Source organism: Oryctolagus cuniculus, chromosome 9, assembly GCF_051225735.1.
Source record: "Oryctolagus cuniculus isolate XC-2025 breed Fujian yellow rabbit chromosome 9, ASM5122573v1, whole genome shotgun sequence".
NCBI classification, from domain to species: Eukaryota; Metazoa; Chordata; class Mammalia; order Lagomorpha; family Leporidae; genus Oryctolagus; species Oryctolagus cuniculus.
The window spans coordinates 20916309-20943433 of record NC_142875.1 but is presented as its reverse complement, the minus strand read 5'-3'; the positions used below and the strand labels follow the sequence as shown (position 1 = coordinate 20943433).

Genomic DNA, 27125 nt, shown 5'->3' with positions numbered 1-27125 from the left:
GAGCTCTCCAGGCTGAAGTAAAAGTCAGTAGTGACTGTGGAATTCCATCCCAGTTAAAACTGTGAGCCGTGGGGCACACAATCATTTCTTCCAACCTGAAGGTGCCAAGATGGCAGCTCACAGCGGGCAGCTGGCTGCACCACATGGCTGGCTCAGCAGTGTCTCTGTCTTCTCTCCTCTTGCCCCATGGAGTCTTTTTTCCCCTGCTTTTTGGATGAAATTTCCATCAGTCAGAACCCTGGAAATGTAGTCCGCCCTTTGTTCTTTTCAAATCCCAGAGCAACTTAAGTTAGTGTGTCCATACCCTATTCAGCCTTATTGGAACTCAATGTTGGACTTTATTATTCATTTATTTAAAGCAATTTTTAAATTTCCCTTTTGATTTTTTTCTATGACCATCAGTCTCCATTTTGTTCATATAATTACTAGAATTTCTTTTGTTATTTCTAGTTTTATTCCTTTGTGGTCAGAAAAGATACATGATATGATTTCAAATTGTTTGAATTTTTTGAGACTTGTTTTATGGCTTAATGTGATCTATCCTAGGAGGTTCTATGAAGTGTTGAAATGGATGTGTATTCTGCAGCTGTGGATTGGAATATTCTGTAGAAGCTTTAGGTCTTTGTGGTTTACTTTGTAGATTAATTCTGTTTTTTCCTTTCCCCTCCCTCCCTCCCTTCCTTCCTTTCTTCCTTCCCTCCTTCCTTCCCTCCTTCCTTCCCCCTCCCCTCCCTCCCTCCCTTCTCCTTCCCTCCCTTCCTCCCTTCCTCCCTCCCTCCCTCCCTCCCTCCCTCCCTCCCTCCCTCCCTCCCTCCTTCCTTCCTTCCTTCCTTCCTTCCTTCCTTCCTTCCTTCCTTCCTTCCTTCCTTTTTTCCCTCCCTTCCTCTATCTCTTTTCTTCTTTCCTTCCTCTTTCCCTCCCTCCCTCTCCTCTCCTCTCCCCTCCCTCCCTCCCTCCTTTCTTTCTTTCTCTCTTTCTCTCTTTCTCTCTTTCTTTCCCTTCCTCTCTCTCTCTTTCCTCTCTCCCTCCCCTCCCCTCTCCCCTCCCTGCCCTTCTCTCTCCCTCTCCTCTCCTCTCCTCTCCTCTCCTCTCCTCTCCTCTCCTCTCCTCTCCTTCTGTTCCTCCCTTCCACTCTCCCTCCCTCCCTCCCTTCCATCCTTAAAGATTTATTTATTAATCTGAAAGCAGAGCTACAGAAGGAGGGAGGGAGGGAGGAAGAGAGAGAGAAATGGGCCAGACCAAAGCCAGGAGCTTCATCTGGGTCACCCATGTGGATGCAGGGGCCCACGCACTTGGCCCATCCTCCACTGATTTCCCAGGCACATTAGCAGGGAGCTGGATCCAAGTGGAGTACCGGGTGTCGTACTGGTAACCATATAGGATGCCTGCACTATAGAGGGTGGCTTAACCCACAATGCCATAGTGCTGGACCCTGAATAGGTTTTCTATGTCATTCTTTTTCATTTTTGAAAATTTTTTCATGAACTCCTAAGACTGCATATTTATTCACTTTAATCGTTTTTTATAGATCCACAATACTGTTTTTGTTCTTTCTAATTCTTTTTTTCCTTTTTTTATCTAAGATACTTCAAAAGACCTGTGTACTAGATTAGATATTATTTCTTCTGTTTTAACTCTGCTGTTAATCCTTTTCGCTATATTTTTGTTTAACTTATTGAATATTTCCTTTCCAATATTTTGGTTTGATTCTTTTTCCATATCTTTGTTGAATTTCTTTTTCATGTCGTATACTGATTTCCTAATTTTATTTAACCATTTCTCTCTATTTTTTAGTGACCTTACAATCACTCTTTTGAATTATTTTTCAGGCATTTCATCAATCTTCCCTTCTTCACAGTCCAATATTAATATATCATGTTCCTTTTGGGGGGCCATATTGCCTTTGATCTTTTTTTTATTTTCCTACTTTGACTTTTGTGCACCTGAGGGCTGTTGCTTCTATCTCTAGAAGATTTTTTAAAATATTTATTCCATTTATTTGAAAGACAGAGTTATAGAGAGAGGTAGAAACAGAGAGAGAGAGAGAGAGAGAGAGAGAGAGGAGAGAGAGAGATCTTCCATCCACTAGTTCATTCCCTAATTGGCTGTGATAATGAGAGCTGAGGCAATGCAAAGCTAGGAGCTTCTTCATGGTCTCCTACATGAGTGTAGAGGCCCAAGGATTTGGGCCATTCTCTGCTGCTTTCCCAGGAGCGTTAGCAGGAAGCTGACTCAGAAGTGGAGCAGCGGGAACTTGAAGATGCTGGCGCTGTCAGCTGGAGCTTTAAAACCTTCTGTGCCATGGGGCCAGCCCCTCTGGAAGATATTTTAAACTTGAAGTTCTTATGCCTCTGTAGCTTGGCGGAGTACCTGAGTTACACTTAAGTTCCCAGGGTGTATTCTTGGTGGGGCCAAGAGTGGGATAATTGTTCAGAATAACACCTAAGATGAGAGTATGGTGGAGCACCTCTGACTTCAGTGCATGGTGGGAAGGAATTTGGATCCAACTGATGTTTTCAAAGTCCCAGCTTTTTCTGTGCATGGTGTACTTGCTGATTCACAGCCTGGAGAGACCTCACAGTGCTAGCACACTTTACCCACACAGGCATGCACACTGACTCCCAATACTGTGTACCTGAACCTACTGTGGGATCCATTCCCAGTGTACAGGGAGCTCTGAGTTTCCACTGTCACATGGATGGGGCATTGACACCTGTCGCTCCCCGTCTTTGTGGAGGAACGACACAGGACCCTGCGCTGTTCTTTCGTCTGCTTGGCCCTCCCCGGGTTTGCTGCTGGTTCTTCCCGGGTTGGCTACTATCCCTTCCACCTCCGTGGAAGGGCAGTTCCCCCTGGCCACTTTCCCCACTTCCGCAGGGGAGCAGCACACCGCCGGCCGGCTTTCTCGGGGGCTGCACAGGTGTTCCCCTTAGATGTTCCCCTTAGATGTTCCTGGTGCATGCCGTCTCTCTCCTCCTTTATAGTCCTCCTCTGCCAATCCCAACTCGGCTGCCCACACGCCAAGTACGCTGCTCTCCAATCAGGAGCAAGTCCTACAGTTTATTGGTTGAACTGGAGGCAGCTGTGTAGAAGCTGTTTACTTCTCTCCCAGCGCCGTACTGTGGGAGAGCAGATGCATAGAATAAGTCTTAATTCCAGTAACTCAGTCCAGTCCGGGCTGCTCCCCACAGATCCCCCTTTCTTTTTATTTTTTGGCGTTGATACGCGCCTGTCTTCGGTGTCCCGCGGCACACACTCTGCTCTACTTGCTAGAGTTGCTACAGGTTCTTACAAGTCCTATCAATCAGGCAAACCGAATCCGGGTCCTCTCTTCGCCATGTTGTGAGGAGGTTTTTAGGCGCTGATGCGTGCCTTTGTTCGGTGACCTGCGGCTCACACTCTGGTCGAGCCGCCTGCTGGCGCTTACCGCCTTAATCAGGCAGACCGAATCCAAGCCTCCTAATTGCTGTATTGTGGGGAGGCCTTACTGATGTTAATTCGTGCCTGTCTTCGGTGACCTGCGGCGCATAAGCTGCTAGCCGCTGCAGGTGCTCATCGCCTCACTAATCGGGCAGACCGAATCCAAGCCTTCTAATTGCAGTATTGTAGGGAGGCCTTTCTATTTCTCTATTTCTCTATCTCCGGGCATTCCTATTTCTCCCATTTTACTTCTGTCTGCCAACATTCCCATTTCTCTCATTTTACTTCTAAACTTCTGTTTCTCTTATCCCTGCGGCTTCCCGGTGCCTCGCCCTGCCGGCAGGCTCCGCCCCAAGGCTGCTTCTCAGCGCCTAGCCGGCTCTGAGCCGCTTCAGCCCGCACCTCTCTCATCTGCGCGGCTTCCCGGCTTTGCGCGGCTTGGCTTCGCGCGCTCACTCCGCGGTCTCTCACTAGCCCTTTCGCGTCTGAACCACGGCCTCGCGCCAGCCCCGCGTTCCCTATCTATTCACGCCCCGTGCTCTCTCTGCACGCGGCGGCTTCCGCGAGTCACACAGCGTAGCTTGCATCTCCACCACTAGCATTCAATCCAAGTTCCCCGGGCTAGCCTGGCGAATTCAACCCAGCTTACGTCTCCGCCCCACGGTTTGGCTTCCCGTCCTTTGCTCCCCGGGCTAATCAGACGGATCCCAACCAGGCTTATGTTTCCGCTTCTGGTTTTAACTTTTCGCCCCCTATTCCCGGGCTAACTTGAGAATCCCAAAGTGGCTTTCGTTTCCGCCTCGGCCTGCCCCCCGCGGCTTCAATTTCCCTAACATTTTTCTCTACCCGGTATGTTTCCCCAAGCCTTCCTCCAACAATACTCCTCCCTCATTTCTCCTGGCCTCTCCCCACAGTCCGCATCGGAGCCTGTTTGTTCTAGCTTTCACTTTCGCTTTCGACCTTAGAGATTTCTCCCAGCTTCCCCCCGTAGTCCGTATCTGAGTCTATGCCTAGGCTTTCCATAGCTTCTTCCGGCACCTTTTTCGGCCAGCTTTTCCCTAGGCTGTTTGCTAGTCTCTCTCTCCGATATTTTCCCTAGGCTGTTTGCTAGTCTCTCTCTCCGATATTTTCCCAGTTCTTCCTGTTTCTTCCCTCCTAAGTTTCATATCCGTCCTAGGTTTCCTATCCGTCCTAGGTTTCCTATCCGTCCTAGGTTTCCTATCCGAGTCACGGCACCATTATGTCGCTCCCCGTCTTCGTGGAGGAATGACACAGGACCCTGCGCTGTTCTTTCGTCTGCTCGGCCCTCCCCGGGTTTGCTGCTGGTTCTTCCCGGGTTGGCTACCGTCCCTTCCACCTCCGTGGAAGGGCAGTTCCCCCTGGCCACATTCCCCACTTCCGCAGGGGAGCGGCACACCGCCGGCCAGCTTTCTTGGGGGCTGCACAGGTGTTCCCCTTAGATGTTCCCCTTAGATGTTCCTGGTGCATGCCGTCTCTCTCCTCCTTTATAGTCCTCCTCCGCCAATCCCAACTCGGCTGCCCACACGCCGAGTACGCTGCTCTCCAATCAGGAGCAAGTCCTACAGTTTATTGGTTGAACTGGAGGCAGCTGTGAGGAAGCTGTTTACTTCTCTCCCATCGCCATACTGTGGGAGAGCAGATGCATAGAATAAGTCTTAATTCCAGTAACTCAGTCCAGTCCGGGCTGCTCCCCACAGACACCCAGTTGCAACTTGTGATGTTCTTCATTTTAGGGCTTATGCCCAGAACTCCCACAGTCATAGAGTGCAGAGTTCTGCTCTTATCCCTGTAAATTGCCCTGTCTCTGGCTCTAATGGCTTCTGAGGGGCGGGGAATATATTTTGACTTCAGTTTCTAGAGCAAAGTAGCACTGAGACCCCTGCCAACTGGACTTGAGGTCAGTGTGAGTGTGCAATTCTCTTGCAGTAGTGATGTCACTGGCAGGAGCTGTGGCATCTTCTTCCCAACTTAACTTGGCAAAATGGTATTTTCCAGTCAGGAGATGGTCATACAGATGCCGGGGTAGCTGGCAGCATGGCCAGCAACAGCCATATGTATATGCTCTCTCTTCACTTCCCCATGGAGTCTGTTCCATCACTTCTCCACTGAAAATGTAGCTCAATGAGTCCCCTGGGAATGTGGTCTTTCCTTTGTTTTTATATTGTCTTTTTCTGACTAAGATCAGCATGGTTTCTCACTATTCAGCCATGCTGAATAGTATAGTGATGATTTTCAAGTGATCAAATATTTACTACAAAGGCACAATTTGAGGTAATGATTAAAGTTTTTTATTTTATACTCAACCTTAGTGACAGTGTGTACATCTTAATTGCATCAACACAGTAGCAAGATCATATAATCCTGAATATAAATTTCATCTCATATCCCATAAATATAAATTTCATGAAATTTCTGTCATTCTGGAAAATAGGAAACAATGGAATTTCCTGCTTTCTATTGCTCCCCTGTATGTATCCTGCTTTATTACTATATTCTCTTTTTCCCACATTTCATTTTAATTACATTCCTTAAATGTCAGGTTCATTTTGTCCCTATGACTTTCATTTTGAGTAGTGGCAGCTGTTAAGGAAAACACATCATCTTTAAATTTGAGAGTACTTTCATGGCCATGCCAGCATCCTATCAAGACTTCATCAGGGAGTACAGCTCTGAGTCTGAAATCCTCATCTTGTGGTTGTTCATTTTCCAGATCATGTTGTTGTAAATTTAGTTTTACTGTTTTGTTGACTTTATTTAAGTTTTCATGGAATTTATTCATCTGTGAAATAAAAACGAAAGTCTGCCATTACTAAGCAGCAGTAAGTAGAATACATATGATTAATGCTGAATTCCTAAATTCAATGAATAAGGACACTTTGAATATTTCTATCTTTTCTGTCCCATGGCCTAAAAAGTGAGGGTTTGTTATGTTAAGTGTGGTTTTCCAGTGGGGATTTAGGGAGATCATTTAAATATTTAGTAATTCAGGTATTTCGATCAAGTTAAAGAGTAGATGTCATAAAGGGATGGTTTCTTCATTCCTGTTTCCAATAAATGAAGTTTTAAAAGTGACAGTGTTGATGAAATTTTTTTCTCTATCAGTGTGTGAATTAGAAATTACAATGGAGCATGGATATCACTGCGTGGTTATGAAAAATTTGTCAGATTAGTTGGAAAGTTCAGTAGTATAATGACATTAGTTAACTGATTGGCTTTTTTAATGAGGGCATATGACTGGGTTTTTAATAATAGCCTAAAGATTTTAGAGATATGTAGATTAGAAGATTCAACAAATGGAACTTGATAAAAGAATATAAAAATTCTTTGCTAAGCAATTATGAAACATCTTTGTTTTGTGAAATATTTATCACAATTCTCTGAGTGGGCAAGGTTATTAGGCTTAGTTCACAATTGATCATAACGATAGGACTAAGAGTCAAAGGGATCACATAAACAAGACTAGTGTCTGCTAACACTAACTGATAGAATAAAAAAGGGAGAGAATGATTCAACATGGGAAGTGGGATACACAGCAGACTCACAGAATGGCAGATGTCCTAAACAGACTCGGGCCTCAGAATCAGCCCTTAAGGCATTCGGATCTGGCTGAAGAGCCCATGAGAGTATTTCAGGCATGGAAAGCCAAGATACTCTGGGAAAAAAAAGAAGCAAAAAGAGGACCTAAATGAAAGATCTCCGTGAGTGAGATCCCAGTGGAAAGAACAGGCCATCAAAGAAGGAGGTACCTTTCTCTGAAGGGAGGAGTGAACTTCCGCTTTGACTATGACCTTGTCTAAATAAGATCAGAATTGGTGAACTCAAAAGGCTTCCATAGCCTTGGCAACTCATGATTAGAGCCTAGGGTGATTACTGATGCCATAAACAAGAGTGTCAATTTGTTAAGTCAACAACAGGAGTCACTGTGTATTTACTCTTCATGTAGGATCTCTGTCCTTAATGTGTTGTTCAATGTGAATTAATGCTATAACTAGTACTCAAACAGTATTTTACACTTTATGTTCTGTGTGGGTGCAAACTGTTGAAATCTTTACTTAATACATGCTAAATTGATCTTCTGTATATAAAGATAAATGAAAATGAATCTTGATGTGAATGGAATGGGAGGGAGTGGGAGATGGGAGGGTTGCAGGTGGGAAGGACGTTACGGGGGGGAAGCCATTGTAACCCATAAACTGTACTTTGGAAATTTACATTTATTAAATAAAAGTTAAAAAAACTCTGATTTGTCAAGGTTATTAGGCTTTTATGACAACAGTGTTCTTTGCTGAAGGTCATGATTTAAAATGATTCAATGTGAATCTTCATTTCTCTCAGACTCCAAGTTCCTTTAGTTGTCAGAGCTGGGTTCATTTCCTCTCTTCTAGATACAGCCTCCCTTCAGATGCTGGACCCAATCTTGTCTCCAGTTAGAGAAATATTAAAGAAGCCTTGGCCATTGTTTCATCATAAAGCCTGCAGCTGACTCTTCTAAGAACCTAACCTGCGTTTAAGATTTTTAAACTGTTGAAATCCTTACTTAATGCATACTAAACTGATCCTCTGTAAAAAAAAAAAAAAAAAAAAAAAAAAGAAATTATCAATTCCCAACTTGACTCTCACTGGGATTAAACATGACAATAGGTCTGCTCTGATTTCATCATCATTTTAAAAAATCATCTATTATTTTTCACTTTATGTTTCTGTGTGGGAGCAAACTGTTGAAATCCATACTTAATGTATACTAAGCTGATCTTCTGTATATTAAGATAATCGAAAATGAATCTTGATGTGAATGGAAGGGGAGAGGGAGTGGGAAAGGGGAGGGTTGTGGGTGGGAGGGACGGTACGGGGGGAAAGCCATTGTAATCCATAAGTCGTACTTTGGAAATTTATATGCATTAAATAAAAGTTTAAAAAAAAAATAAAAAATAAAAAAAAAAAAGATTTTTCATTATTCCCTAGGAGTAAGTTCCTGGTTTGTGTTCCAGTTTCAGTTCATAGATCTGTGTACTATCTGAAGGTGCCTGAATCCACAGTTAAGTTCCTTGCTAGTTCTTATAATTGCTCAGAAATTGTCATCTTGACCATCACTAGAATCACTATAGTCCATAAGACTGCAGGACTGATTCATGTTCCTTGACTATCCTGACACCTGATGCTCTGGCTAGCATACCTGCTTCCATAGATGCAGGGGCCCAATGACTTGGACCATCTTCTACTGCTTTCCCAGTCCACAGCAGAGAGCAGGACTGAAGTGGAACAGTCGGGACTTGAACCCGTGCACATATGGGATGCCAGCAGTGCAGGCGGTGGCTTTACCCACTGTGCCACAGTGCTGGCCCCCCTTTTCATATATTAATTCATATAGTAAATATAACCTGTTATCAGCAGAGGCTAGGCAATGTTCCTTTTAAAATGCAATAGGGCCTTCAAAAGAGCAAATCCCTTAGGTTTCTCCATGTTTTCTATCATTGATAGCTCTCCTCTTTTCCTTTTTTTTTTTTTTTTTTTTTTGACAGGCAGAGTTAGAGAGACACAGAGAGGAAGGTCTTCCTTTTCCATTGGTTCACCCCCCAAATGGTCGCTATGGCCAGCGCGCTGTGCCTGCCACGCTGCACCGATCCGAAGCCAGGAGCCAGGTGCTTACTCCTGGTCTCCCGTGAGAGTGCAGGGCCCAAGCACTTGGGCCATCCTCTACTGCCTTCCTGGGCCACAGCAGAGAGCTCGACTGGAAGAGGAGCAACCAAGACTAGTACCCGGCACCCCAACTGGGACTAGAACCTGGGGTGCTGGCACTGCAGGCAGAGGATTAGCCAAGAGAGCCGTGGTGCCAACCACCTCTCCTCCTTTTTCAACATCACCAACATTCAGAATGATACATTTGTTTAGATTTTATTGAGAAAATACAAGGAAAGAAAGTGTAGAACATATAGTTCCTATTGAACCATATGCAAAGTACAAAGGTGAAAGCAAGTTGTTCAAATATAAAAGGGAATCTAGAATTTTCGTGGTTGGCACTACTCATGGGATAGAAGAAACAAAACCCCAGGGTATTAGAAAGTTGTAAACACAGCTACCTCTCCTGTCAAGGCAAAAATGGGGGGGGGGCTGGTGCCGTGGCTCACTTGGTTAATCCTCCGCCTGCATCTACCAGCATCCCATATGGGCGCCGGTTCTAGTCCTGGTTGCTCCTCATCCAGTCCAGTTCTCTGCTGTGGCCCGGGAGGGCAGTGGAGGATGGCCCAGGTGCTTGGGCCCCTGCACCCGCTTGGGAGATCGGGAGGAAGTACCTGGCTCCTGACTTCAGACCAGCACAGTTTCTGCCATAGCAGCCATTTGGGGGGTGAACCAACAGAAAGAAGACCTTTCTCTCTGCCTGTCTCTCCTCCTGTCTATAACTCTACCTGTCAAATAAATTAAAAAAAAGGTATAAATGGGGAAACAGATACAAACCAATCTAATGAGATGTCTGTTATGTATTAAGCTGATCTCATGCTATCTCAATATATTTTCTCTGCTGATATTTTAAAATACTTTGAATAAATGTGTATGTATGATTTTCCTTAAGTATTTGTAGCAACCTACCTTCAAAAACTGAGGGTCTTTTGGGTGGTGACAGGGATAAGGAAATGGGCAACCCTAACACAGTGTGGCAAGTGTTGTTGTGCATGTTGAAATTTGTATTCAGACAATTCTGAGATCAACCTCTAGATCTATCACATATAAACTGGGATAATATGGGCAAATTATCAACCTTAGTTTAATTGTCTATAATGTGGCAGTAATAATTTTACATGACAACGTAGGGGGGTGAAGTGAGAGGATCAAGGAAAGTACACACTAGTAAATATGTAATATTATTGATATCTTTAATTGACATGACAGGGAGCTAAATTAGTAATTATGTGATTTCAGTTCCTGAAATTTGAAAAAGTAAAGACCTTTGGGAATATTTTTTGCTAAAATCATAAAAATTAAAAGAGGAGGAGGAGAGGGAGTAGGGAAGGCAAAAATAATCAACATTGGCATGTGATACTGTGATAAATCTCAACTATGACATGAAAATGTCCAATAGATTTTATTAAGAGGTTGGGATAGATGGGATATATAGTTTGGGGAAAATATGAATATGAGTTATTAACATATTCATGATCACTAAAACTAAAGGAATGGATGGTCTCACCTGGTGAATATTATGCAAGAGTAGAGAGGACTGGATCTTGATAGCAACATAGTTTTAAATTATAGGATGGAGAGAAGCAGGTGCAGGAAACTATGAGACTGCAAATGCCTTAGAGGTAAAGTAGACCATGGAGGTGAAAAGTTGATGACTGAAAGAAAGGGTTGTACATCGTTCTGTAGATTTGGTGTCAGAGAATTGAAGATGAGTTTCCATTTTCAATAAGAAATAAATATCAATGTCAACTACTGAGATTAAAGAGACAATAGAAGAGAAAGCTGATTCTAGAAATTCATATTTTCATAACTGCTGTTTCATAACTTCATAGTTTCATAACTTCTGTGCACTTCACATTTTGTAGAAATGGAAGATCATTAAGCTTTGACCAATGTTTATGATGACACATTGTGAATAAAAATTTTTCTCTTTAAATCTTTTCTACTTAACTCCAGATGCCATTGAAAGACTTGAAAGCTAAGCAGGTCTGCATTAAGTTTTTAAGCTCCTATTCCTACCTCTTTTATTTCGTGTCCATTTCTATTTCACATTTATCTTTCCATCTGTTTATGTATTCATTGATCTATCTCTACACTTATCTCCACCCATCACTCCATCCTAAGTCTGTATAAATGTGCTTTCTTTTTTTAATTTTTTAAAAAATTTTATTTGACAGGTAGAGTTATAGACAGAGAGAGAGACAGAAAGAAAGGTCCTCCCTCCATTGGTTCACTCCCCAAATGGCCGCCACGGCCGCCACTGTGCCAATCTGAAGCCAGGAGCCAGGTGCCTCCTCCTGGTCCCATGCGGATGCAGGGCCCAAGCACCTGGGCCATCTTCCATTGCCCTCCTGGGCCACAGCGGAGAGCTGGACTGGAAGAGGAGCAACCGGGACTAAAATCCAGCACCCATATGGGATGCTGGCGCTGCAGGCAGAGGATTAGCCAAGTGAGCCACAGCACCGGCGCCTAAATGTGATTTCATTAATCAAATATTTATTTATTGCCCCACCATGATTCAGAATAAGGAGTAGGCAATATAAGTATCAGTGTAATCAGGGTTTCTGTTCTCACAAGGTATTTTAAGTAGGATAAGGATTGAGCTCATCCAAGATGTGTAGGTTTGTATTTCAGGATATCCAAGCTTTTTTCATATGTTTACATATCCCGTATTTGTTCTGTGCATGTGTAATAGGATAGCTCACTCCATGGCTACATGCCCACAACCTACCCAGGGGAAGAAGGAAAGATATAATCATTCTCAGTAGGCTGATGTATGACTTGTAGATTGCCCATATTACCTCCACTTATATCCTGACAGAAAAAAAAAATTTAAACTTTGTCATGCCTAGTGTCAAGGGGAGACTCAGAATGAAGTCTTTCTTTTGCATGATCATGTGATCAGCCTAAGAGAGGAAAAGTCAGGTATTTAAGAAATAGCAAGTTTCTCACATGCAGAGCATGCGTTTTGGTTAGAGTCCCAGAGAGGCGAATTGACAATAAATTATAGAGAAGTCATAGTGGTAGTATGTGATGAGAGTTATTAGTCGTAGCTTTCTGATCTTGAAGATTTCTACCACATAGTCTTTCTGAGGGTCTTTTACTCAATACATTTCTTATATCCTTGGAGTAATGCAACGTATTTTGAGAATGAAAAATTGATGATCCTGGCGTGTCCATTGTTGAGCACTGTTTACTGCCTTTCCCTCTTTATAATATTCTAATAGTTTCAAAGATCTTAGGTAGACTATCAGAATATTTTCACAAAGAACTGATTAGTCTGAGGATCAGATTTGTTATAAATATTTGTAATCTGGAGTGTCAAAGTCAATTGTTTGAAATATTGTTATTTTTTTAAATGTAGATTCCTCTTTTTTAAAAGATTTATTTATTTGCTTAAGAGGCAGAGTTCAGACAGAGAGAGAGGTCTTCTATTTGGTTCATACCCCAAATGGCCATACTGCCTGGAGCTGGGCTGATCCAAAGCCAGGAGCCAGTAGCCAGAAGCCTGGAGCCTTCCAGATCTGCTACAAGTGTTTAGGGACTCAAGAGCTGGATCTGAAGTGGAGCAGACAGGACTCGAACTGGTACCCATGTGGAGTGCTGGCACCATAGGCAGATGCTTAACCTACTATGCCACAGCACCAGCCCCCCAAATAATCCAGTATTAAAATGGACAGGTAGTGGTGAAAGCAAATAGTTACCAATAAATAAATAAATAAAATGTACATTATACTCCTTTTAAGTAAAATAATCTTGCAGCAAGGAGTTTTATGTTGCCCCAGAAGGCAGTACATAGAGTCTCTGAACAAGCAACCTATTTTCTCTGAGTTTTTATTTTAGTAAAACCTCTTGTGGAACTAAGATACATTTATCATTTTAAGTAAAACAATTCAGTTACCTACCCTCTGCAGTTTTTTTATGCAAAGATCATGACATCAGAATCAGTGTCAAGGCTCCAAAGTTGACAACTGAAAGGAGATTATTATTCATCTCTTCAACAAATTCTGAGATGCTTGTTAGAAAGGTAATAAATATGAAATATGATACATAAGAAAAATTACATAGAAGTGCCAAATTAACCCCAAATTGCTTATTCTAGGTGCATTGCGGAGTTGCACACTTTGACAATAAATTCTTCCATCAAACTGGCTTAATTTTAAAGATCCAAAACTATTGTGAGCTAATTAAAGATACTTTTCTTCAAGTTAAACAGATCAAGCCTTGGAAAAATGACCCTAGAAATGCTAATAAGGTTAGAAACATAGGAAATAAGGGTGCCTTCTAGTGTTTCCTACAGAGATGTCTCTGGGGTTGATGAACTATGGGCAAATCTCAGAATGCCTAGGAATAAAAATAACACTACTAAATACAGATTTTCTCATTAAGAAGGATGATTTAGTTTCTGTTTCATGGTAACTACCTGGTTATTTTGCTGTCTTATGTTCATTAAGAATTTTTATGACTTGTAATTTTCCCTGCTGAATTTAATTGTTTATCTCTGCCCATTTTTCTGATTTCAGCGTCATGTTTAAGCACTTAAACACAACAATTTTGTCAGTCCCTAGTATAAAACTCTTCTTATAGCACTGAAAATAATAGATCATATATTTAATTGCTAGTAATTTAATTTTTTCAAGTGACATTTTATAAAGTGCTATGTAAGTTTAGAAAATTAGTAATATGGATTAATTTTGTCACTTTTAGGTAATTTCTCTATTTTATTGGTATTTTGATTTTTAGCAAGGATTTCTGAATGTTTTTCAAGAGATGTACAATAATCTCCTTTTAGTTGTCACCTTAGAAATCTTTAAAATGATTTTGATGTTACTATCTGCACAAAGTATGTTTTTTGGGGGGAGATATTGGATTTTTAAAATTTAAAATGATAGTGCAATTTATTTTCAAAGAACTTTTCCTGAAATGAAGAAGTATAGTCAAATCAGAACAACTGGTCAGATCTTTTTAGTGTTAAACCCACTAGAGTATTAACTGAATATTGAATTTTTCCTGAATAGTTATTTAACATCTATTACATGTCAGAGTCAGGTAATGTGATTAATTTAATATCATTATCATTTTGTGGTACTCACAATTGTGTTAAGGAGCACAATATTTGAACATAATATGTTAAATTTATTGGCTCAATATGATTGTATCAGAGACATTTGGAGGAAGCAATTTATTCTGCATAGACTGGGGAGACATGTAGAGAAGAAGCTGTTGAATTATTTTTAAGATTTACTTGAAAGAGTTACAGAGAAAGAGAGGGAGGAACAGAGAGACAGAGAAGGCTTTCATCCACTGCTTCACTTCCCAAATGGCCGCAATGCCAGGGATGGACAAAGCTGAAGCCAGGAACCAGGAGTTTCATCAGGTTGTCCCACATAGGTGCAGGAGCCCAAGCACTTGGACAGTCTTCTGCTTTCCCACACCATTAGCAGGGAACAGTGCCCATATGGGATATTAGTATTGCAGGTAGTGCCTTTACCTTCTATGCCAGAATGCCAGCCACATTATTGAATTTTGACTTTCAAAGATGAATAGCAGTTTACCATGGCAAGAAGTGGCCATTGGAGTCTGTAGAGAAAAGAATATTAAGAGAGAAAAGACAGCATGAACATGACATAGCATGACATGATTAGGTAGTGGGTGGGATATTAGGTATTACTGGAGTCTATAAGCTGTTGGAAGAGGTAAAGAAATAGTAAAGTCAGTCACAAAAGGGCTTGTACAGGAAGCTAATTTATTATATAAAATACTTTTGACAAACTCCCTTTGAATTAATTTACAGATGTATGATTGGTTTGTGGAAAGATTGCTCTTCCCTTGCCATGTTCTTTTGTTTCTTCCCTTTTTCTCTTTCTCTTCTCTCTCTTTCCCCCTTCCTCCCTCCCTTCTTCCCTCAAGTATGTTTATTTGAATGCTCCATTCTAGATGTTAGGAATAATGAAGTGAACAAAACTGAGGACAACTTATCAGCATGGAGCTTATATTCTATAAGTGGAACTTACATTGTAAACCAACAGATTGTACATTATTTCTGTGAATGACCAGTTGGTAAATATTCTGGGCTTTACAAAGCATATAATATCTTGCCACTACTCCACTCTACTCTTTTTTTTTTTGTGGATTTGTAATTTTTTTAAAACTTTTATTTAATGAATATAAATTTCCAAAGTACGGCTTATGGATTACAATGGCTTCCCCCCTATAACGTCCCTCCCACCCGCAACCCTCCCCTTTCCCACTCCCTCTCCCCTTCCATTCACATCAAGATTCATTTTCGTTTCTCTTTATATACAGAAGATCAGTTTAGCATACATTAAGTAAAGATTTCAACAGTTTGCTCCCACACAGAAACATAAAGTGAAAAAAAGTACTAGTTATAGCATTAAATCTCAATGTACAGCACACTAAGGACAAAGATCCTACATGAGGAGTAAGTGCACAGTGACTCCTGTTGTTGACTTAACAAATTGACACTCTTGTTTATGGCCTCAGTAATCACCCTAGGCTCTTGTCATGAGCTACCAAGGCTATGGAAGCCCCCTGAGTTCACTGACTCTGATAATTTTTAGACAAGGCCATGGTCAAAGTGCAAGTTCTTTCCTCCCTTCAGAGAAAGGTACCTCCTTCTTTGATGACCCGTTCTTTCCACTGGGATCTCACTCGCAGAGATCTTTCATTTAGTGTTTTTTTTTTTTTGTTTTCCAGAGTGTCTTGGCTTTCCATGCCTGAAATACTCTCATGGGCTTTTCAGCTGGATCCGCATGCCTTAAGGGCTGATTCTGAGGCCAGAGTGCTGTTTAGGACATCTGCCATTCTATGGGTCTGCTGTGTATCTCACTTCCCATGTTGGATCGTTCTCTCCCTTTTTTATTCTATCAGCTAGTATTAAAGCAGTCATAGACAATACATAAGTGGTGATATCTGATTTTCAATAAAACTTTATTTGTATGCTAAATTTGAATGTCCTATATCCTAAAATATTCATGTATCCACCTATTGGAATGTGTAAAAATTATCCTTAGCTCACAGGCTGTTCAAAAGCAGGCATTTAGATTTGGCCATAGGGTGTAGTTTTTCCAGTGCTGTTTTAGAGGTTCAGATTAAGGAGGATGTTAAATACCAACATTAGGTGGATGAATCAAAACCAGTTTTGTCTTAAAAATTTTTTAAGTAGTCAGTGCAAAAGCTTATAAAGCAGAGGTTCACTAATTCTGCAGGTGAGACCTGGAGGTGCAAGCTATTGGGCCATGGATAGTCTCGGAAGTTAACATACTAGTCAGTGAATGTCATATCAGATCTGCAAAATTTCAGTTTCCACCTCCATGTCTGGTCTTATACTTACATGGCATTTCTGTATACAGGCTAATCTTACTATATCCTGAACCAGTTGTATTTTTGGTGTTTAGTTGTATATAGATCCTGTTGTCAATATTGGTTTTATTAAATATTAAAGTGGTTTCAGGCTCTGCAGAGCCCACTCAACCATGATTACTGTTCACCTCTCTCAGCCTACTCATGTCAACACAGCCTATTCCAATGCTTTTCTCGAGGACTAAAGAATTAGAATGAGGATTAGTTATTCTGATGTTTTTGGGAACCAGCTATTGGGTCTTTGCCTATACTTTTTTTTTTTTTTAAAGATTTACTTATTTGAAAGGCAGTATTCCAGACAGAGACAGAGGCAGAGGCAGAGAGAGAGAAGTCTTCCATCCTCTGGTTCACTCCCCAAGTGGCTGCAACAGCCAGAGCTGTGCCTATCTGAAGCCAGGAGCCAGGGTCTCTCAGGTGGGTGGGTACAAGGGCCTAAGGACTTCTAAGGTGGGCCATCTTCTATTGCTTTCCCAGGCCATAACAGGGAGCTGGATCGGAAGTGGAGCAGCTAGGTCTCGAACAGGTGCCCATGTGGGATGTCAGCACTGCAGGTGGTGGCTTTATCTGCTGTGCCACAGCGCCAGCCCCACCTATATGTTTTAATGACATATTTTTCATCAGCTCACATTCTGAAGTCGTTATCATGTGGAGTCTGAGCCTATATGCCAGCTATGTGACATCATACAAATTATTGATGATAGTCAGCCCACATTTCCTCATTTTAAAATGGCAATGATGCACATACTAAACACACAGAGTTGTTGTTTTAAATGAAATTATCCCCGTAATCCTTACAAAGCATGAAGTATATGAGATAACAAGTAACTGACTGTTGTTCCTATTGTTACTATCATTGTGATTATGGAATATTTGACATTTTTGTTTAGTAGAATTTTAGTCACTATTTCTTTTAAAGTCAGGATTCTAAATTGAAGCTTTCTGACTTTATTATTTTTTTTTAAGGTTTATTTATTTGAGAGTCAGAGTTACACAGAGAGAGAAGGAGAGGCAGAGAGAGAGGTCTTCCATCTGCCAATTCACTCCCCAATTGGCCACAATGGTGGGAGCTGCACAGATCCAAAGCCAGGAGCCAGGCTTCCTCCTACTCTCCCATGTGGGTGCAAGGGCCCAAGGAACTTGGGCCATCTTCCACTGCTTTCCCAGGCCATAGCAGAGAGCTGGATTGGAAGTGGAGCAGCCGGGACTCAAACCAGTGTCCATAGGGATGCCGGCACTGCAGTCAGCGGCTCTACCTGCTATGCCATAGCACCGGCCCCAGTCACTATTTAAAAAAAAATTAAAATTTGGATTCATATATGATATTTGTGCATTTGCATTGCGTGCAGTGCAGTGTTTCCGCATGTGCAGCATAAATCAATCATACTAGCCAAGTAGCCTTTTGAATTACTTATCTTTCCTTTGAGTTTAAAGCCTACCAGCTCCTCTCTTCTAGTTTTTTAAATATACAGAATATAATACATTATTGTGAACTATCATCACCTTATTGTTCTGCCGAATAACGAAACTACTGTGTTTTTTTTTTTGTTTTGTTTTGTTTTTGACAGGCAGAGTGGACAGTGAGAGAGAGAGACAGAGAGAAAGGTGTTCCTTTTGCCGTTGGTTCACCCTCCAATGGCCGCTGCGGCCGGCGCACTGCGGCTGGCGCACCGCGCTGATCCGATGGCAGGAGCCAGGTGCTTCTCCTGGTCTCCCATGGGGTGCAGGGCCCAAGCACTTGGGCCATCCTCCACTGCACTCCCTGGCCACAGCAGAGAGCTGGCCTGGAAGAGGGGCAACCGGGACAGAATCCGGTGCCCCGACCGGGACTAGAACCCGGTGTGCCGGCGCCGCAAGGCGGAGGATTAGCCCATTGAGCCACGGCGCCGGCCTGAAACTACTGTTTTTAAGATGGGATTAATATTAGAAAGAGGAGAGAATTAACTTAAAAATACACTTGGCTTAAAAAATCTCAGGAATTTAAAGATAACATAAAAAATTAAATATGACTGGTATGATTTTAAAAATCCACTGCTAAAGATTTTAAAAAATTCAGTTTAGGAAAGGTTAATTACCTCTGTCATGTCAAGTACATTTTAAAATGCAGAATTCTGAATTCTGAAAACATGCCCAAAATATACTCACTAGTTAATTTAATCCTGTGTGTAGTGGACCCCTGACTCTTAGACAATGCGTGCAAGCAGTATAATACCACAGTAAAATTAGTGTGTGTTCTTTTCAACTTTCTCCTCATTGTATCCAGATTTCTTGGTCTGACACAATTAAGAGGCTTTATATTTACTTTGTATGGCTGAGAAGGATTTTAATTGGTTTCATGGCTGCTAGTCAAGTATCATTTTATTTCTCAAATGATTCAGACCTGTGGGAAGTCAGTCCCATAATTTAAGTGGAGAAAACTGTAGGACCTGTGAATGTCACACACACATGTACACAAACTGCACGGTGGAGGTAATGATGTGCAAGTCTTCCTAACAATGTGTGAAATGCTGCTGATTCATCTTCATTGATTTTGTGCTGTACAGCTTTCCTTCCACAGAGACAGAAGAATATGCTAACCCTTGTATGTTTGCCTTTCCAATCTACTCTATGCCCAGTGCTACATACCTATGCCTATGTATTATCATAATTATATGTGTATGTGTTTAACATTTAGGGGATTAAATGTTCATAGAATTTGTTTCTTTGTCCAAATTGTATTGATTCATGCATGATTCACAGTTATCAGTCTTTGAGTTATTTCTTTTGACCTCCACTTTCTCATCAGTGAGATCAAGTTAATATTTTAGAAATCAGATGTAAAAATTGCATAGTGTAGTGGATGGGCCAATAGACAATTAATAACTTCTTGATGTTTTCCTTCTGTCTTTTCTATACTGTTACTTCTACTTTCTGGCTCAAATCATGCTTTTACCACCATTCGGTCTCTTTGATTTCTAAAATGATCATGCAGTTTATCTCCACTCAATCACATGCAGAGAAATGAACTAAATATTATAGTACACAGATTATACAGTTGTAAATGTGAATAGCAACCTTAAAGGTAAGAATTACCAGAAATAGATTATTCTGATTATGAAATGAACATGACCCTATGAGGTTTTATTGTGTTTATATTGGAAAAGGATAATGTAGGTGTCACATCTGCCAATGCATGAGAGTTTTCATAAAATGGTAACGGACTCTAATTATTTCCTCCATGGGCACCCAGGAAAAATGGCCTCCATTCTAATTACCATGCTTCCTTTCTATACCTTTTTCCTATGAACCATCAGATTTATTTTCTCACATTGACATCTCCCATTCAGTAAGATGGTCATGGTTATAATCCCTCTGTCCTGTGAGAGTATATACCTTTATTCCTATCTGACAGTGCTGAATTTCCAACCCTGTAAACTCTATCCTCTAGGCCTTTTCGCAAGTGAGATTTTTTTTGTCACTTAATGTTTAGAATTATTTGTATCTGATGCTGATAAAATGGGGATAGAGGTTAGCAGTGACCTCACATATGCATGGTTACTGGGCATTGCTATTGCTCTGCAGAACTTTAGCTTGCTTTGAGGCTTTTGCTGTATAGTAGATCTCAAATTGAGTCCTGCTGAGCTGCCAGAGGATAGGTAATATATGCTTGAACATTTGTAGTAATAAAATTTTATAGTGGACATTTTTGGAGAATCCCAAGACCAGCAACAAGTCTAGGGTAAAGGATTAATGCAACAGAAATATCCACAGACAGAGTAATATGTGTCTATTGTCATAACAGGAGATCTTCTGTTATAATGTGTGATAAAGCAGTCTAGATGCCTCTGTTTAATGCTATTATGTCTCACTGGCCTAATGTATTGTGAGAGACGGTTTGAATGAAAACATACAAACACAGAACATAGTTTTTCTAATAGGAAGTTTTTTCTAGACTTACTATAATCTTTTCTACCTTTTTAAGAACAAGAGTCACTATCATGTAGAAAATTGAGAATATTAACACATATTATATGGGCATCTGTAGTATGGGTCTATATTGTATATCTGTTGTATGACTATTTGCCCACTTCACATCTATCCTTTTCATCTGATAATAGCACATTCATTTTTCATCCCTTTGCTCTATCCATGTTGCTTAAGTGAGGCTAATCTACATGCTAGTTGATATGGGCATGTGCTACATCTTGGCCAAATGTACGCTTCTGTGATTCAGCTATAGGGTGAAACATCTGAGATAATGAGTGAAATTCCAATGTTTATTTTCAAGACATACTGGACTAGCAAGTCTCTGTTTCCATGTTTTTTTTTTTTTTTCCTAGTATGGTAGAGCAACAGGCTGGAGTTGCTGATAGCCATGTTGCCTTCATTATGGGAAAGCATATTTGAGAATGGAGTTGAGAAAAGAGTGAAATATAATTGACGTGTGGTTCCTGCTAGGCATGGTATTTTCACAACTAATATGTTCTGTGTGACATTCATTTTTAGTAGGAAGAATTGTATTTTACTGTATTGATATGCCATAATTTATAAATATTTAATTTTTTAGTATTTTATCTGCAAAGAACAACAGTGTGTACTGCTGTAAGTTGTAGGGACATTGCTACTTCAAAAGATATAAGGCTTTTCATTATTAGTCAGTGGACTGAATATGTTGTTTTGTGGGATATTCTCATTTATGATGTTGACTCCCCCCTCCCAGATTTCATTGTTCATAAACTGTGAAAATGTTTAAATATGGATTGAACGAATAATTTTCTTAGAAGATACAGAAATCTCTGACCAGTTTTTAAAGTATCAAGAATGTTGACATGTTGTACAGCAGTGCATGGGTAATAGGATCTTCTAGCAGCTGTGATTAGCTTGAAGTGCTTTTGTGTTTTTAGAAAGAGCTGTGTATACATGGTAGGATGTGAATTATATTCTGCTGAGATTGGGAGAGTGAAGGAGAGTTGAGCAGATGTGCCTGGCTCCCCCCTTTCAATGGCTACATCCCTTTGGCCCCCAAGAATGGAGAGACTAGTGTAACTCAAGGTCCATGTTCCCAAGTGCCCCCTTATCTAAGGGATGTATGTCCCAGGATCTCCCCTGGATACCTGAAACCACAGTAGTACTGAATCCTATGTATACTTGTATCATTTTTCCCCCAGTGTGTCATGCTATGTTGTCATATAGTACTGGAGTTAACCTGTCCTTTCATGCTATATGCCCCGGCGCCTCCATTGCCTTGCTACTTTTGTGCCTTTTGAGCCATATTAGGTAAAATGGAGTTATTTGAGCACAAGCCTGCAGTAACACCACACTGATCTGAAAACTGAGATCGTATTAATGTACTAATAGGTGGGTAACATATAGAGCATGGATATCCTGGACAAAGGGATGACTCATAACCCAGGTGAGATGAAGCTGGAAAGAATGGTATGGCATCAAATTTCATTATATTATTCAGAATGTCATATAATATAAAATTTATTAATTGTTTATTTCTGGGATTTTTCCATTTAGTCCTTTTAGACCACAGTTGATTACAGTGACCAAAATTATGGAGATGGGACAGATGAGGAGAAAGAAAGGAAAGGACAAGAGAGGAGGAGAGGAAGAGAGGAGGAGAGGAGGAGAGGAAGAGAGGAGGAGAGGAAGAAAGGAGGAGAGGAAGAAAGGAGGTGGAGAGGAAGGGGGGAGCAGAGGGGAGGGAAAAAGGAAGACATTTCCTCTGGTTAAAAGGAAATGGATTAAAATATTCAACAGACGAATTGAAGATGACCAAGTTGAGACCAGATTAATAATTAGGAGACAGAATGGAAGAAATCAAACAGTGAACAAAAGTATGAAGTGTTGATAATAATGAAGGTAAAGAAAAGAATCTTGTAAGATAGATGCAAGAGACTTAGTGTGTGAATATTAAGATTTGTAAAAGAAGACAAAGTTATTGATAGAAGCAAAGTTATTTAAAAAGAAATATAGACAAGAAATTCCCTGTGCGGTTCTTGAGCCTGTATATAAAATCACCATTATTCTAAGTACAATTGAGGAAAAGAGACATATACCTTAGTAAAATTACTGAAATTTATGAGGAAACTTGCAAGCTGAAAGATGAAATGATATTAAAATAGAAAATGTTGAGATTGTTTTCTCAACTATGACACAATCATTTGAAAATAAAGGAAATACAGCTATAGATTATGGAGAGAAAATCATTTTTTATTTAAAAATTATTTATTTATTTATTTGACAGGTAGTTATGGACAGAGAGTGTGAGACAGAGAGAAAGGTCTCCCTTCTGTTAGTTCACTTCCCAAATGGCTGGTACGGCTGGTGCTGCACCGAGCCAAAGCCAGGAGCCAGGTGCTTCTTCCTGGTCTCCCATGCGGGTGCAGGGGCCCAAGAGCTTGGGCCATCCTCCACTGCCCTCCCGGGCCACAGCAGAGAGCTGGACTGGATGAGGAGCAACCAGGACTAGAACCGGCGCCCATATGGAATGCCAGCACCGCAGGCGGAGGATTAACCAAGTGAGCCATGACGCTGGCCTGAGAAAAGCATTGTACTTCAAAAGTCCAATACTCAGCTAAGATATAATCTACTTGTTAAGTTAGTGGTATATAGAATTATGGTATTATGCACATCCACTGATGGAGAGAGTATGCCATCTCTGTATCTGATGGGAGACAATTGTTTAAGAGTAAATTTCAGGGCCATGGTCCTGGCATCCCATATGGGTGCTGATTTGAGTCCCAGTTGTTCCACTTCTGATCCAGCTCCCTGCTAATGCACCTGGAAAAGCAGAGAAGGATGGCCCAAATCCTTGGGTCCCTGTACCCACATAGGAGAACTGGAAGAAGCTCCTGGCTTCAGATTGGCCTAGCTCTGGCTCCTGTGGCCATTTGGAGAGTGAACCAGTGGATGGAAGATTCATATTCATTCATTCATTCTCTCTCTCCCTCTCCTTCTCCCTCTCCCTCTCACTGTTTGATTTCTTCCATTCTGTCTCCTAATTATTAATCTGGTCTCAATTTGGTCATCTTCAATTCGTCTGTTGAATATTTTAATCCATTTCCTTTTAACCAGAGGAAATGTCTTCCTTTTTCCCTCCCCTCCTCCTCCACCCCCTCCCCCTCCCCCTCCTCTGCCTCCTCCTCCCCCTCCTTCTCCCCTCCTCCTCCCCTCCTCCTCTTTCTCTCCCTCCTCCCTCCCCCAACTCTGCCTTTCAAATAAATAACTGAATCTTTAAAAAAAAAAGTAAATTCAGCAAAAATATTAATGAACCAAATGAGAGCCCTTCAGCTAGGGGAGGAAGATGGAGGAGAGAGTAAACAGTGATGATTAATGTGACTTTGTAACTCTCTATATCTCTTATCTAAATCTGTCATGTAATCTCTATGTATACATAAATGGATAATGATGGGAAGAAGAAAATATATATAATTACTTGGTGAACAGAAGCTATTCATAAACTAGAAATAAATGCACTACGGTACTTAAGCAACATGTGAGCCATGTAATAAGTTCAAGTATGCTTCATCATTGTGGGTGGCACACAGTTGGGTATCCTTGGTGACACTTTGACAGGTTTGCTCGCAAGGAGACATCCCTCATCCCTCACAGCATGAGACCTTTGATATACCAGGGCTCTGGATACCACTCAGAAAGGGAAAAGGGTAAGGGGATTCCTGGGAGAGAGGGTCTGGGCAGTTTTACTCAACAACACAGCACAGAAGACTTTGGGTCTGAGAACTCCAAGGGAAGCAACTGTTTGGATCTTTTATAACCCCAGGGTTTTTGTTATCTATGGCTAGCAGATGCTGGTGTAATTTCCTGGGGTATACATAATAGGCAGTCTCTAAATGGCTAAAAATCTGCATATTTGGGCTATGTTGGAAGCAATTTCATATGTAAAAATGTGAATTGGTATTGGCAGGCTTTTCAGCAAACAATATCAGCCTGCTTTGTGGAAATAAACAACATAGGGCCAATGTACAGGGGCCATCTTTGGCTCATTTATGTAACAGATTGGTTATGGGGAGCAGTTGCTCTAAATGGCAATCTGGGGAACTAGGAAGGAAGTTTTACAAAGGTTTTTTCTTATGGGAAAAGGACGGAGGAAGCCACAGGGGAATATGAGGGATCTTCAGAAAGTTTATGCACATATTATGACACACTGTGCATAGAGTTCAATTTTTTTGCTAAAATAAACATCTTTTAAATCCATTTTTCCCAAAAATTTTGAAGTATTTTTGTATAATTTCCTAATGAACAGAAAGAGTTGTGTTACAATTGAGATTCATTTAATTATAAGTGGAAGTAAAGGGAAAATAAACTAATGGAATGGAAAAATAGAGTGAAATCTCTGAATCAATAAGGAGCAAGCAAGTGAGCACAAGAGGATGAATGATTAGCAATTGGACTAAACTGCAAGATATTGTTGCAAGAATGAAAAATGAAAAATATTTTTAAAAGGAAGCATAAAATAAATAAATAAACATAATTCTATCAATTGCTGCACTAAATTTGAACAAGCTGAACTCAATTCCATATGAAAAGCTAGCAACTGTCAACAATCTACCCCTATGTATGCTGTTTATGAGAAGCATAAGGATGGTGATATTAAAATCAGATAAAATATTGAAAAGCACTTACCAATATGTAGGGTGATGTTATATAATAAAAATGTCCACTTTTCCAAAAAAATGTAGTTGTCAAAATCTGAACATATGAAACATTATCTAGTGAAAACACATTGAAAGAAGTATTAAAACACCAAGGTGATTGTGATGAAAATACAGTTATTATCTGAGATATTTGCCTGTTTGGAATCACATTTTATATGCAAAATAATTAAGGACATGGAGGATTTGGAAGATTTCATTAAATATATGAAATATATGTGTGGGAATATATAGTTTTAAGGGAACAATATTATTTCATATACTCATGAAATATTCATTTTCAACTTTTATTTAATAAATATAAATTTCAAAAGTACAACTTTTGGATTATAGTGGCTTTTCCCTCCATAACCTCCCTCCCACCCACAACCATCCCATATCCCACTCCCTCTTCCATCCCATTCTTCATCAAGATTCATTTTCAATTATCTTTATATACAGAAGATCAACTTAGTATATACTAAGTAAAGATTTCAACAATTTGCACCCACACAGACACGCAAAGTATAAAGTACTGTTTGAATACTAGTTTTACTGTTAATTTGCATAGTACAACACATTAAGGACAGAGATCCTACATGGGGAGCAAGTGCACAGTAACTCCCAATTGACACTCTTATTTATGGTGTCAGTAATCATCTGAGGCTCTTGTCATGAGCTGCCAAAGCTATGGAAGCCTCTTGAGTTCACAAACTCTGATCTTATTTAGACAAGGCTGTATTCAAAATGGAAGTTCTCTCCTCCCTTCAGAGAAAGGTACCTCCTTCTTTGATGGCCCGTTCTTTCCACTGGGATCTCATTCACAGATTTATCTTTCATTTAGGTAATTTTTTTGCCACAGTGTCTTGGCTTTCCATGCCTGCGAAACTCTCATGGGTTTTTAGCCAGATCCGAATGCCTTAAGGGCTGATTCTGAGGCCAGAGTGCTGTTTAGGGCATTTGCCATTCTATGAGTCTTCTGTGTATCCCTCTTCCCATAACCTATTTCTAAAATAGGGGCATTGTGCATTAGGAGAAACACAGAAAATCTGACTTGGTCCTTGCTCAAGTGCTTACTGATTATGGGATCGAGGTCAGGTTACTGAATTTCTCTCAGTCTCAGTTTACACAACAGCATAATCTTGGTCTTTCTACCTAAAGGCTTAGCTGTAAAGACCAAACTACTATGTTATATTAAAGATCTTTCTACACAAGGACTCTCTATATACATGAGAATCTTCTATAGGTCCCTCTCTGTTCTTCTGACATCCTGTCTTACCAAATTGGTTTGGTGGCCAATATTTACCTGAAATAACATTTTTAAAAATTTGACAAGTAGAGTTAGACAGTGTGAGAGAGAGAGAAAGAGAGAAAGGTCTTCCTTCCGTTGTTTCACCCCCCAAATGGCCACTACGGCTGGCACATTGCGCCGATCCGCCGATCTGAAGCCAGGAGCCAGTTGCTTCCTCCTGGTCTCCCACACAGGTGCAGGCGCCCAATAACTTGGGCCATCCTCCACTGCCCTCCCAGGCCACAGTAGAGAGCTGGATTGGAAGAGGAGCAGCTGGGACTAGAACCCGGTGCCCATATGGGATGCCGGTGTCACAGGCTGAGGATTAGCCAAGTGAACAATGCCGCCGGCCCCCCTGGAAAAAAAGATTTTAAAACAGTGTTTTTAAAACAATGTAAATGAATAGCTTTTTTCCCCCTTTGAAGGAATATTTTCTTAAACTTTGTTTTAAAAAATTTATTTATTTATTTGAAAGGTAGAGTTACAGAGAGGCAGAGGCAGAGAGAGCAAGAGAGAGAGAGAGAAGAAGGGGAGGGGGAGTCTCTGATCTGCTGGTTCACTCCCCAGATGGCTTATGTGAAACCAGGAGCCAGGAGCATTCTCTGGGTCTCCCATGTGGGTGCAGAGGCCCAAGCACTTGGACCATCTTCCACTTCTTTTTCCCAGGCCATAGCAGAGAGCTGGATCAGAAGAGGAGC

At 40.9% G+C, this 27125-nt stretch overlaps 1 protein-coding gene across 1 annotated transcript in view; it reads left to right on the top strand.

The window, feature by feature from the left end:
• The window catches only part of GPC5 (glypican 5), a 1597736-nt gene that overhangs the window by 250278 nt on the left and 1320333 nt on the right, over positions 1-27125 (top strand). The window lies entirely within an intron of this gene.